The sequence below is a fragment of the Patagioenas fasciata genome, chromosome 2 (assembly GCF_037038585.1).
Source record: "Patagioenas fasciata isolate bPatFas1 chromosome 2, bPatFas1.hap1, whole genome shotgun sequence".
NCBI classification, from domain to species: domain Eukaryota; kingdom Metazoa; phylum Chordata; class Aves; order Columbiformes; family Columbidae; genus Patagioenas; species Patagioenas fasciata.
Genome location: NC_092521.1, coordinates 39,851,710 through 39,864,925, shown reverse-complemented (window position 1 = coordinate 39,864,925; position 13,216 = coordinate 39,851,710). Strand labels below are relative to the sequence as shown.

The following is a 13,216-nucleotide window of genomic DNA, read 5'->3' as shown; positions in this document are numbered from 1 at the left end:
TAGAGGAAAAGCTACTCCTGAAACTATTGCATCAAGAGGTGAGGGATAAGCCTGCTTGCTGCAGGAAGGAGGAGATATCTCTCATTATCTGGGTGCTGGGAGCCAATCTGATGGAGCCGTCTCCTCTTCCTGCTCCGCAGGGGCTGAGGCGTCTCTCTGAGGTATGCAAAGCAGCAGTGTGATACTCCCTGGGCTTATTAACCACTATCAGCTGCATCTGTTTGCTCCAGACTCCACCTTGGCTTGGAAAGTCCTTGCAATTCCATGAGGTAATTCTTCCTCCAAGTGCTGCGGCTTGTTATGACGACCAAGTGCTCCTATCAGAAGCCAGGCCAGAAAATTAAGGTCTACCCTGAAATCCCTGTGGCATGGTTTCCTCTTTCACAGAATCACAGGATGTTAGGGATTGGAAGGGACCTCAAAAGATCATCTAGTCCAATTCCCCCACTGGAGAAAGAACACCTAGCTGAGGTTACACAGGAAGGTGTCCAGACAGGTTTTGAATGTCTACAGCGAAGGAGACTCCACAACCTCCCTGGGCAGCCTGTTCCAGTGTTCTGGCACCCTCACCGAGAAGTTTCTTCTCATATTTAAGTGGAACCTCCAGTGTTCCAGTTTATACCCACTGCCCCTGTCTTATCATTGGTTGTCACCAAGAAGAGCCTGGCTCCATCCTCGTGACACACACCCTTTACATATTTATAAACATTAATAAGGTCACCCCTCAGTCTCCTCCAAAATAAAGAGCCCCAGCTCCCTCAGCCTTTCCTCACAAGGGAGATGCCCCACACCCTTAATCATCTTCGTTGCCCTGGGCTGGACTCTCTCCAGCAGTTCCTTGTCCTTCTTGAACTGAGGGGCCCAGAACTGGACACAATATTCCAGGTGTGGTCTCACCAGGGCAGAGTAGAGGGGAAGGAGGACCTCTCTCCATCCTGCCAGGGATGGCTGTTGTGCTTCACAGGCTTTGGCTCTCACTGTCGTAACAGTGGTCAGGCTGGCAGGGAGGGTGAAACACCCAAGTAGAGCCACCATCTTCCTGCCAGCCAAGCGGCCTGACCAGCTGTCCCGCCCGGGCCTGCCCGCTCCAGGCGCCACTGCGGGCTGATCCGCAGGTGTGAGGCGAGAACCTGCTCGCAGCACCGAGGCCTCCGCGGCTGCTCTGGGGCCGGTATAAATCTACGTTATTTTGATTTAGCTCGGATTGATTGGGAACAGGTCCGGACTAACATACCATAAACACCTATTAAACCGAAATAAATACGTCTACAGGGGGCTTAAGTTAAACGGGTGCAGCTTTGCCTGCGGCGGGCCCCGCACACGGCGGCCCCCACGGAGCCCGGCTCTGGCAGGGCGCCCCGTCTGGTCTCCGCACGGCCGGGCGGCACTGGTGCAGAGCCCGCGGCTGTGAGTCATACGAACCCGGGGCCGCTGGTCGGTCGGGCCGGGGCGCTGGGGACCGGAGGGAACCAGCCGGGCCGGCGGCGGCAAGGGGAAGAGGGGGAGCGGCGTTCCCTGTTGGCCGCGGCGATCAGCGCGGACAGGCCGCCGCCGCCGCCAGGGGCAGGAGAGCCCGGCGGGTGGCGTCTGGCGGAGCGGGCCGGCTTGTCGCTGCGGGAGGGGCGGGCCGGGGGTTCCCCTGGGGGCCGGCGGAGGCGGCGGGGACGGGCCAGAGGCTTTCTCGCAGCCCCACGGCCACAGGTGGGGGTTGGCCCGGCGACCCGGCCCGTCACCACGGCAACCTCCGTGCGGCGGGGGAGGGGTGCAGGTAGCGGCGCGGGCGCGGCCCGGCCCTTCGCCCCCCACGGCGCTGTGAGGGGCGAGCGGAGGCGGGTGGTTGGCGCTGTCCCCGGGTGGGGAGCCCAGCGCGCCGGCTGCCTCTGCCTATCTCGGCCCGAATCCTCCGGAGCGGCTCCCTCGCCGTGCCTGCGCAAACTTGCCCGCGGTTCCCGGCAGGGTTCCCGTGCCGATACCGTGAGGAAACGGGTCCGGCGGTTCAGGCTCCGCGCACCGAGGGGCCGCGGAAGGCCGGCCGGGCAGGAGCGCGCGCAGAGCCCCGTCCGACAGCGAAGGCTGAGCCCGGAAAGGTGAGATTTCCCTCAGAGCGGGAGCGGCGTGAGGAGTCCCCGCAAACCAGAGCAAGGGGCGCGAAGTGCGCTCGGCACTTTGTGTGCGTGAGGGATCCCGTTCCCCGGCGTTACCGCAGCGGCGGTACTCACGCCACCCGGGGAACGCTCCTTCGCGTGGCGCTTGCCCGTTCAACAAACGCGTTTCGCCGGCGCTCAGCGTTGTCCCCCCGCTCCGGGAGCGCTGCCGTGTGAGTGCGGAGCTGCGGGACGGGTGTAGGAGCAAAATCATCCCCCACAGCCCGGGGCTGGGTGTCTTGTGGTCACCGCAAGGGCAGCCCAGCCCGTGGCCGCTTCCCGCTCTAGACTCGCCCGTCCCGGTCTCCCGGCTCTGACCCCGCATCCCGCTGAAGCGCTGCCGACTTGTCTCCTGTGGCACCCGGCCGGCTCTGCGACTGTAAACACACAATATCGCTATTCTGCTTGGAAAAATCATAGGATAAATGAATTTTTAACTTATTCCACTGCGTTCGATTATTTATAATGCTATCTCAAAAATAATTTCAATTTCTGTTAGAAAGTTACTGCAGTGGAGGAAAACCACTTTCACTTTATTTTTCTACTTGGCAAAGTAAAGGTGAGGAAAGCAGTGGAGGTAGGTATTTTGGTCTTTAAGTGGTTAGACAATTGAACTTCTATGTCTGCAAATTCTTTCAGAACATTAGCAACAAGTAAGCGTTTATACTGTTACCTATTTTACTTGTGAATGCAACAAGAGTCTATTTGGAGTGTATACCCCTGCATATGCCTTCTGTACTGATACTGGCTTTAATTTTAGTATAAACTATACAGCCCTCATCTAAAGAAAAAACAACGTAGAGAAAAGGGAAGTTCCCCATAAAGTCAACTTCTCATTAACTAAAGACTTCCGTGGATGACTCTGTACTAAATGTGATGCTTAGATAGTAAAGTTTCATCTTACAAACATAAAATAACGTTTTCATTTTGCTCTAAAATGTAAAACTTGATGAAGTGCTTAAAAGCTGACAGTGGGCATAGGCAATATTTGCCTGGACAACTCCTTCAGTTTTAATTTGCTTTTTTGGACAGGTAGAGGACACCACAGGCATTCCTGGACATTTGGCCCTTCTGAGCAGTTTCTCATTGAGGAGGCAGATAACTGAACTGTAAACTCACAGTGAAACCACTTCAGTGCTCAGAGATGAACACCTCTTCTCGTTTTTTGACCTCCTGACATCCTTAGTTTAGGTGGGTTTAAATAAATGGAGAAATGTACGCAATGCGTACCTTTAGGTACACACTAATAGTGTGTATACATTGAAATTCGATTTAATAGAAAGACAAGCAGCATCTGAAAAGCACATAAGCCTAACTGATTCCAGACACAACTGGCCTGGATTTTGTTTCCTCTTATTCCAACTTTCTGACCTTGTAAAAATTATCTTCATTATGTTATACTAAAACAAGGCTACAATCTTGCGAAAAATGACCACATGTGCTAGTGCTGAGAAATACCAAGCAGAGCACTGTGTGTGGAACAAATATCGACAACATTAGGCCCCAATTTCGTTTGTTTGTTTTCCTTTGCTTATATCTAATTATTGTGAAGCAATAGTCTCACTTCTGCTAAAAGCTGAATTTGGGGTTTCATTTTTAAAGGAGGTGAAAAATGTGTGGTAAAACTCATTATTTGAGGCAGATTACAGGTTTTAAATTCTTACAGCAGTTTAAGCTACTTGGATTTTATAGCATTTAGACTAGAGCAAAGAACAGTGATGGGTTTAAAAATAAGTACGGCCTGTAATTTTTTCAGTACTTTTGTGTGTACGTAGTGGTATCTTTGTTTTTCAGAAGATTGTGTCTAGGGATTGGTAGGAAAGTTTAAGGACTTGCTGAGTTTGATGATAACCCTTAAAATACCATTGCGCCTTTGTGTAAACATTTAAAAAAGACCTAGGACAGCATGAAGTGTTAGATGTGCTGCTGTCTTTGGCGCTGGAGGACTGAGTATAATTATATCTTCTGCTTGACAAAAATCCAAGGCCCAGGTACACTGGTCTTTTTATTGCAATAACTGCTGCTGCTCCTTCCATTTGGGAATCCGCAGCTTGCTAGCTTTAAATCTCTGGGAAGAGCTGTGACAGGAAAAACATCTTTTCAACGTTTTGAACTGAACAGGTGATCCCTCTCTTTATTTCTTTGAAGGCTCTCCTTTTTTTATATTTTCCCAGGATCAAGAATAAACGACATATTTGTGCCTTTGTCAGCAAGGCTCCCATGGGACAATCCATGTAAGCACTGGGGTTGCCTGTTGGGTAGCAAGGAGGCTTTTATAAGCAACTCCAGGTGGAAGTGGGCCTTTTCCTGCTCCTCCCTCTGTCCTGCTGCAATTCCCTCTCATCCAGGCCCTGAGAGCTGCCGCCCCCTCAGATGAAGCCGCTAATGTAAGAGAGATACTAGAATATCTACCTTTACTTCTCTTGATTCACTGATGTTCTGGGGAGTTTCCCTATATATAATGTAGCACATCAACTTATGGTGGTCATACAACAGCGAATATAACTTGAAAAATTAAGCTTATCTCTAAAGACAATGAGCAGCTTTTATGTGTCATTAAACTTGATTTCTAAAAAGTTGACATCAGTAAGGCTGCTGTCGTGTTTGAGCTTTTAGCTCCCTTGTCAACATTTTTTATTTCCCTACAGAATCCACGGTGGAAATGGTGTGTGGTGGATGATTTATTAAATACAAAAAACTGACAGCATGTGCAGTGTTCTGACCCAAAAGGCATGTTGCTGACCTGCTACACCAAACATTAAACAATAAATATTAGTGCTACTGGATCTGTTGTCTTTATCTTCTAGCAACTGTTTTGCATCTTCTTTTCTGTTAAGTTGTAGAAGAGCTACAAGTAAAATCCTGCCACTCTAGAAGTGGTGATATAATCTGTGCTCTCAGTGCGAAAAAAAACCTCAGCATGTTCCGGCTTGCATTTTTTTAAGAAAGGAAACAATTGGTCCATTGCTTAAAAAGTTGTGCCATTCAGCGCAGCGATACTTCATGTGCAGCCTCTGAAGTGTGAGCGGTGGCATTTCAGAGGCAGCACATGTCCCCTCCCTCCCCTGCCACCACGGGATGAGGATGCCAGGTCTTTCTGCCCGAACTGAAATAAGCAAGTTCTGTTAATCTGCCAGGAACGTACAAGTAAATATAATGATTGTGTAAGTTGCTTGTAATACCTCAAGTATAAACAAACTTCTGCATAGGAAAGGTGAGTTTCTGGCAGGTTTCCAGGGGAGTTCCCCCAGCGCTGCAGAGCTGAGGCGTTCCTCTTTAAGGATATGACAAATTGTAGATATTTATGCAAGACAGAAACAAAAAAGGTGCAGAATGGAGGGATCCAAAATGAAGTGTCTGGTGGTGGTGGTACTTTTCACACTGACCTGTGGCTCTAGGGTTATTTCTTCACAACTGGCAGTCGGTGGTATTGAACACCTCAGCTGTCAAGTCATGTCAGCAGGAATGACAAGTGCGCAGCATCGCATGATCCAACATGTCTCCTTTGATGTGTCTGGATGAACTGACGTGCTCCTTTGTCTGTGGGTTGTTATAATCAGAATATATTTTGTTAAATTCAGTTTTAAATTTAGTATTTGTAAGGTTCAGTTAACAGTGCATTGTTTTAAATACTTCAGTGATCAAACTCTAGTTAGCCAGGCAGTTGTTTATTTTCTTGCAGTGAGGTCCTGCACAAGAGATACGCATTTGGCTGGATTTGGAGAAACTGTGAAGATCATACAAGTAAGTTTTAGTCCTTACACGCTTTCTGGAGGTATCTCATGCATTTTGAATGTCCCGGTACCCACAATAATTAATGCAGGCTACAGTGTGAGCGCATTATCCTTTTCCTCCATATTATGCTGTTTCCATAGTGTTGATTCATATTCACAGTTTTGGCCCTTCAAGGGTTCTGTGCCAATGAAACGAAGACCACAGCTGACATCTTTGCTGCTATACATAAAAATATTCTGATATATGGATTGACATAATGCAGAGCACGTTTATGAAATGTGTTGATTACGCCAAGATGGGAGGTGGTGACCACTATGGATGATCAGTTCAGAAATCAAAATGAACTTAATAAATGCAAAAGTGAAATTCAGTTAAAACAATTGTCAGTTTCTTGGAGAAATCAGGGTAGATGGTTATGGGGGGTTGTAGAGAATCACTAACAAAACAGCAACAGACAATGCAATGCTTTTGCAAAATGCAATGCTCTCAGGATTTATCAATAGGTGGCATATGTAAGTCATAGAGAAAGATGTAAAAGATGACTCCACTAAGTGCCGGGAAGGCCTGAGCTGCAGTATTGCCTTTGGTTTCGTGTTCTGTGCTGAAAAATCAAGTACAGGATATGGCAAGAAAAAAAAAAGAGATGTAGAATATAAAAGAAAAAAAAAAGGAAAGGGGCATGTTGAGTGTGAAAAGTAATTTTCAGAGGGAATTAGATACATTTTCCAACGTGTAAAAGGTTAGAAGAGGCTTGATCAACTGTTTTTGAATGCTGGGGGAAAGATGAGAGAAATCAGATCTGTACAGAGGGAAGATGTGTCAGACTGGATATTAGGAGGGTGGGACGTTGATTTAAATTGGATATTAGGAGGGGTGGGGGGAGATGCAACAACTTTTACATCATTATGGTGAAATACCAGAACAAGCTGCTTAGGAAGTTTGGGTATCTGCTCCACAGAGGGTTTTTGAGAACAGGTTAGACAAACATCTGTTGGGAATTGTCTGTGGCTACTTTATCCTGTCTTTGTGTGGCCAGGGGGCACCAGATGGTCTCTTCAGATCCCTCTCGGTCCTCTCCCTAGAAGTTCACCAAGCGGGGGGGGGAGTGGACCCAAGTTTAATGAGAAAACGGTATCCTATTAGCTGATCCTCTTTCAGAATAGAAAAAGAATCACAGAAACCACATCTAACTTAACTATATAAGTCAATTGTTGTTGACTTCCAATTTTATGAAGCATTCACTGAAAAATACATGGGAAAGTCATAAAACTAACACATTTAAGGTGTTCCTTACTGCATTTGTAGTGTAGCTGTTTAAAGAAAAAAAAAATTTATATTTTTCTCAATGAACGAAAGTAGCAAAAATACCAAGCTTATGAGTATTTTTCAAGGATATTATAAATGTGTGTTTGGGTGTGGATTTTAAATTGCTTCCCATTTTAAAACAAGTAGCGACAACACGCGTAGCTATTTCTGACCCTGTCCGAGAATGTTGCATCTGGGTGCTCCATGCACATGCAAACCCAGAAAATAATCACAACTCTTGCTCCCCAGTCCACAGAAGGAACAAGTTGTTCAGTACCTGCTCTGAAAAAATAAAAAGCCTTGAAGGAAAACTGAATGGAACTGTGAAAGTTGTCTCCTCACTTCCTTGGCAGGTGAACTCTGTGACTGCCGTGGCATCTCCCTCCCTGCCTCCCCCGGGCTGCCCGCTGGGAAGTTCCAGTGAAACGCGGCTGCTGTGGAAAGTCCTGCTCACAGCGAGGAGACGTGACCTCTCGGCGAGTCAGATCCAATTTTACAGGCGGCTCTGAGTCAGGGTGGAGCCCATGAACTGAACTTTGCGCTGAAGAAGGAAGTGATGTTGGTGGCAGCTTGTGCTGCTAAGCAGATGAGTTGCCGTATTTTTGTGTCAGCTGATAGTTTCGTCGGGTGTGTGACTTCATTCTTAGATACGGTGCCTTCCACTTATTAAGGACAAAGGTCAGAAATTGTCAGCAGGGCGATCGCTGTGTCTCTCCATATAAGAAGAGGCATGTTCTACTGAGCCGTCAAAGATGGAAACGGGAGTCCTCAATGCCGCTTCTGCACCGTGAAAGCAAAACCGACCGTGAAACTGTCAGTTCATGTCACAGTCCAAGAGCTAGCATCCTGACGAGCGGGGATGTTGTGGAGTAGGTCAGTTCCCCAGCATTGCCCCATTTTTATCAGAACTCACTACCGTTCCTGATTAAAGAAGTGGCCTGTTTAACTGAGTGTCTTGTCTCCAGCGGGAACGGGAACTGGGGGGCTGAGGTGAGCAGTTGGGCACTGGCCTGTTAAATGAGAATTTGGATGGGAAGCTGAGCGATCCCGCCTCTCAGGTAAACTAAGCAGTGAGTCTGTTGGGGAAGGAGAGCGAGTTGTTTATCGCCCCTGCAGCACTGGCACTCCCGTGGGTGCTGCCTCCCAGCTGTCCAGGTCGTCACGGTAAGTGGCAGCACCCGGGCAGCATTTCTGCGAGACGCGATGGGGAGAGTGCCGGCAGGTTTGGGGCAGCTGCCCACAATGGCCTGTGTACCCCAGCAGCCCACGGTGATGAGTCATGACGTGCTGTCTCAGACGGCATTTTCACCTATTCCCACCCCTGAAGTCTTTGATTACATCCTGAAGTTACACTCGAGAGTAATTTATTTTGTTATCCTTGTTCTGAGAGAGACGACGGTGTCAAAAACTTCCACAGGAAAGAATGAATTCCAAGAGGAGTACGGATTCTTGTTGTTGGGTTCCCAAAGGTGAGGCAGGGGGGACACTGATGTCTCTCAGGGAGTTTTGCCCCTGGACAGTCTGGCAGGTGAGCAGCATGTGGGCAGGAGCTGCCGGAGCTTGCTGTCCCTCTGCTTTACTGGTTCAGTTCCTCAGTTAAGAAGCTCCCTGCCACAGGAGTGGCTGTTTGGGCCAGTTCCAGCTTTTGTCACTCCGGCTGGCTGGAGTTTCAGGGGAAAAACACCCAAAAACAACAACAACAAAAAAAGAAAACCAGCCCACACAAGTGTCTCCCCTGGCTTGCCCTCTGTTCGCTTAGCTTGCTGGTGCCACAGGGTGGCTCCTTGTAGCACTTGTGTTCCTAACGCTTTTAGCTTTTCAGCTGAGATCGTTAAGGTTGTTCTTTTTGATAGGAGTCTACTGCTTCCTGATACTAACCAAAATCCACGTGCCCTCGGTATTTTAGTGTGCTGTACGCTGGTGAACAATTTCTTCTAAAAAAGGAATATTCTTTAGCATATGGCACGTCATTATTTTCTGTGCCCTTTTTGCCACTTTACCCTCTCAGTCTCATGGGCTTCCATTGCTGCCTACTTTTGGAGAAACTTTGAATAGAACTTTCGCTTGTGAAAGAAAAAGGAACCGTTTGTCCTTTTCGCTTCTTCTCCATTTGGCTGAAACAACGTTCAGAGATGAATAAAACGTGTGTGTCAGAGTCGTTCGTTTTCGGAGTCACTTCCCAGCAATCGTGGGACAAAACGTGCTGCCTTAGCTCATCTGAGGCTGCGAAATGCAGTCCCCGAAACCAAACCTGGAGTGCCTGAAGGGCAGCTACTCCAAAGCACAAGTTCATTTGATCAGGAGCTTGAGCTCCTGGTGCAGTTTCACATCTCTCCTTACACAAACAGAAGTAAAAGAAAGGCTGTGAGATGAGAAGTTGTTGAGGTTTGGGTACATCTGTACAGAATTTCCTTGGGAGCTGCAAGTTCCTTCAGCGAAGCACAAAAGCCTTTTGGCAGACGGCAGCTGGAGGGTACAGCACAAGCACAAGCACAAGTACTTTCTGTCAGAGCTGATGCCTGGGTTGGATGCTGGCGGTGCTGAGCAGGTGAGGAAGCAGATGCACTTACCAGAGCTTTTCTGAAGCGGGGTGGGTTGCTCTGAGCTCACAAAATCTGCTGGGGCCTGGCTGTGCGCAGCTTGTGCGGGGACTCGGCATCGTGGGGTGTCATCTGCTGCCTTCCCAAGTGACAACATCCAGACCTTGGGGTCACATTTCACTGTACCTGCCTTTGAAAACACATGCTGGTTCTTCAAAGTCTACTGAATAAATAACCTTCCTTTGTATTTTCATGTGATGTTAAATCATTTGCATTTTGTAATACTGGTGTTTTAAAACGGATGTAAATGCCGCTTGGTAATCTCTGTGCTGAACTTCTTAGGGAGTACATTAAGTTATCTCTGGTAATTATGTCTGTCATACACAGTGACTTGCTCAGGTTTGTACAAACCATCCCCACCTTGAAAGTTTATCTAGGTAAAGGGTAGCAATTCACAGGGGTTTTGCTGGTACACATACCCTTGCTCTGCAACTGCCGTTGAAGTTCTCAACCATTGATGCAAATTCTTCCTGATCTGCAAGCCAAATGGCTGCCTGCATCACATGGATCACTTTGTCCCAACAGCACACAAAGGGCTGGGTGGCTACAAGTGAATTGTCCTCCTTGTCATCTCTTGGCTATTTTAATAAGCTGTTACCAATAAGTTTAATGATGAAGAACTGCCATGTTACTATTTCCTCACTCTGCTATGGAGCCGCAAAGTGCGCATTGGTAACTCAGGGAGTTACAACTTTCTCTTTGGTGACCAGCTGAAGCACAAGTTAAGGTTTCAAAACCTTTTCCTCTGTAGTAGCTACACAATGATGTATTTTGTCCAAGTCTGGTGCTACCGCTGAGTGTGCACGCGTGTGAATATGTGCCACACGAGGGCTGTGTCCCACCTTGGAGTGATGAGACCCCTGCAACACTTATCCTCAACTCTCCATCGCGTGTTATTGCTGAGAGGTTGGAAAGTGGCTATAATTCTCCCTGTTCTGTGAAAGTGCTGTTTGCGGATTCTGTTTCTTCTAATGCTGGAAAACACTGGGAGATTCCCATCACATTTTTATTACCTGAATAGTCAGCCAGCTGATTTCACAGGCCACGGCCTGAAGATGATTTATGGGACCCGGGGATCTGGTTCTGTGCCTTCAGCAAGAGACACACCAGAAACTGGGTTGGTTTTTTTCGCCTTGGAACAAACGTTTAACTAAGTACTTCAGCATGTGCTCCCTTCTTGTTGGTGCCATGTGAATATACTTATTTTTTAAAGAAATACTGCATTTCTTTGATTGCCTCACCCTGTCACCATGATGTTCTTTAAACCCTTTTCATGCTCAGAAGCTTTACAATCTGATTTCTGCTCAACAAGAAACTGAAACAAGTTTCTAGGGGAGGCAGTGAGGCTGCTGGTAGTTGGTCTCAGAATTAGTTTCTCCTGCCCCTAAATCTTGGAGAACGTAAATCTTTGAAAGCAAGGGGAGTTCCAGGTGAGTTTAGGCTATGGCAAGGAGCTTGGCTGCCAGATTAGGAGCACAGTTAAATGATAGGGGCAGAAAAACAGTCTTGTGGGTGCTTGGAGGCTGTTTACTCTCCATTCTGTCAACATACCGCCAGAGAAAACTGAAACTGATTACATTTAGTTACATGGGAGGATACCTCTGTGTAGCAGGGTTTTTTTTCACAAAGTAGAGAAATGCATGTTAAAAATAGAACAATCGTAAACTGAGCAAATTTGGTGAAGGTATACTTGAGGCATGTGCTGCTTCGAAGGTTTTTTTTTTAAACACTATTTCCACTTGCTATTTTTAACTTTATGGAAGACCACGGTGAAGAACAGGGAATGTATTATACCACATCGTCACGTGCTGTCAGCTTTTCAACACGTTTTTCAGTTGAAAGCATGGGACAGCGTCACCTCCCTGGCTGCTGGCCCCTCTCTGCGTGACTGCGCAGGCCCGGCTGCGCGGGACGTGGTGACGCCTCTCCATCCGCAAACCGTCCCTTCTCCCAAAAAGGTGCTTTCCCCCTAAACCCGAGAGAGATTGAGCGGGCCAGATGTGAACGACATGACGTGGAAGACTTTCAGACTTCCTCTGGAGAAGCCTGAAGTATTTTTGTGGCTGTAGCGGCCCTCACGGCCGCAGCACCTTTGTGGACGCCTGGATCGATGGAGCCAACGACCCAAGAAGCTAGAGGAGCTTTTTATCCCCGTGTTGAGCAGGTCCAGCTCCTGGCTTCATGACTCTGTGTTAAGAGAGTGTAGCAGAAAAGGTGTGGGAGATCCTATGAAGATGCCATCTCTCTTTCCCATAGAAGAGGTGTGAGTGTGGGTGCAGCCAATAGCCCCCCAAGAGGAGTGGCAGGAGGGGGAGGGTGCCCCTACTCAGCAGCACATGACTTATTTTTTCCTTTTCCAACCTGATACAAACAATGGTAAAAAAGTTACTTCGTTAATTGACTCGCTGAAAATTCCTGTAGTGCTGAGTGTCTTTACACTGGGTTTACATTTTAATCTCTTTATACTTTTAAGACGCTTATTTAGTTTCTAGAGCGATGCAGGGAAGACCGTTAAGCGCGCTGCTGGTAATCACTTTTTGGTGGGATTTGTCTAATTTACTTACAGAATGAGTTTGTTTCGGTTTGTATCACGCATTTGAACGCATAGCTCACAAACACGACAGCAGCAGGTCCCTGCCGCTGCCGCCGGGACGGGGCCGCTGCCGCTGCCGCGGGCGGGCAGCGCTTAATGGCCGCTTCCCTTTGAAAACCCGACCCGCTCGGGACAAAGTCCACCCTAAATCGCCGACTCGAGCGATCCTGCCCCCCCGCCCCGCCTCGCCTCGGCGGCAGGAGGAGAAGGGCGGGCGGGGTTGCGGTGCCCGCTGCCCGGCCGGGGGCAGGGGCCGGGACCGGGGCAGGCCGCAGGGGATCGGGCAGCCTCCCGGGGCGCCTCTCGGTTTCACTTCGCCGGGGCGTTTGGGAAGTTTGAAGCGCGGCAGTGACACAGGGACATCCCAACCCCCCAACACGGGCTTTACCGGGAGTTCACGGGACGGGGCGCGCCTCGGCGGCCGCGCACGACACTGACCCCGCGGTGCGAGGCTGTGTTCCCCCCCGCCACGGTGACCGGCAGACGGGGCGGAGCGGCAGGGGAGGCGCACGGAAGACGCCGCGTCCCTGCGCCTCGTCCCCCGCTCCTCGGCAGCGCTTCCTTGCCCGGTGGCGGGGCGCTGGCGGGCCGGGCGGTGGGGTGGTTAGTGACCCCCGCCCCTCCCCTGCCCGGTGCTGTTGTTTGGTTTTTTTTTTCCCCCCTTTTCTCTTATTTTTTTCTTCCCCTCTTCTCTCCTCGTTGCATAAATTATGCCGGGCGGGGCGGTGACGTCGAGGGGGGCGTGGCTCGCGGCGGCGCTCGCCCCCGGGGAGGGGGCGGTGTCGGGGGCGCGCCTTGTGGCGGCGGAGGGAGGGGAGGAGGCGGCGGGCGGGCGCAGG

General features: G+C 49.1%; 1 long non-coding RNA gene across 3 annotated transcripts; it reads left to right on the top strand.

The window, feature by feature from the left end:
* Window positions 1-1,655: 1,655 nt before the first annotated feature.
* Window positions 1,656-8,130, top strand: LOC136098573 (uncharacterized). 3 transcript variants are annotated; one of them, XR_010650954.2, is made up of 5 exons: window positions 1,656-2,087; window positions 3,177-3,335; window positions 4,319-4,531; window positions 5,827-5,888; window positions 7,538-8,130. It is a non-coding gene; the product is annotated as an uncharacterized lncRNA (long non-coding RNA). The 3 variants fall into 3 exon arrangements; XR_011737412.1 differs by having other exon boundaries at window positions 3,177-4,531; XR_011737413.1 differs by lacking the exons at window positions 3,177-3,335; window positions 4,319-4,531.
* Window positions 8,131-13,216: the final 5,086 nt, after the last annotated feature.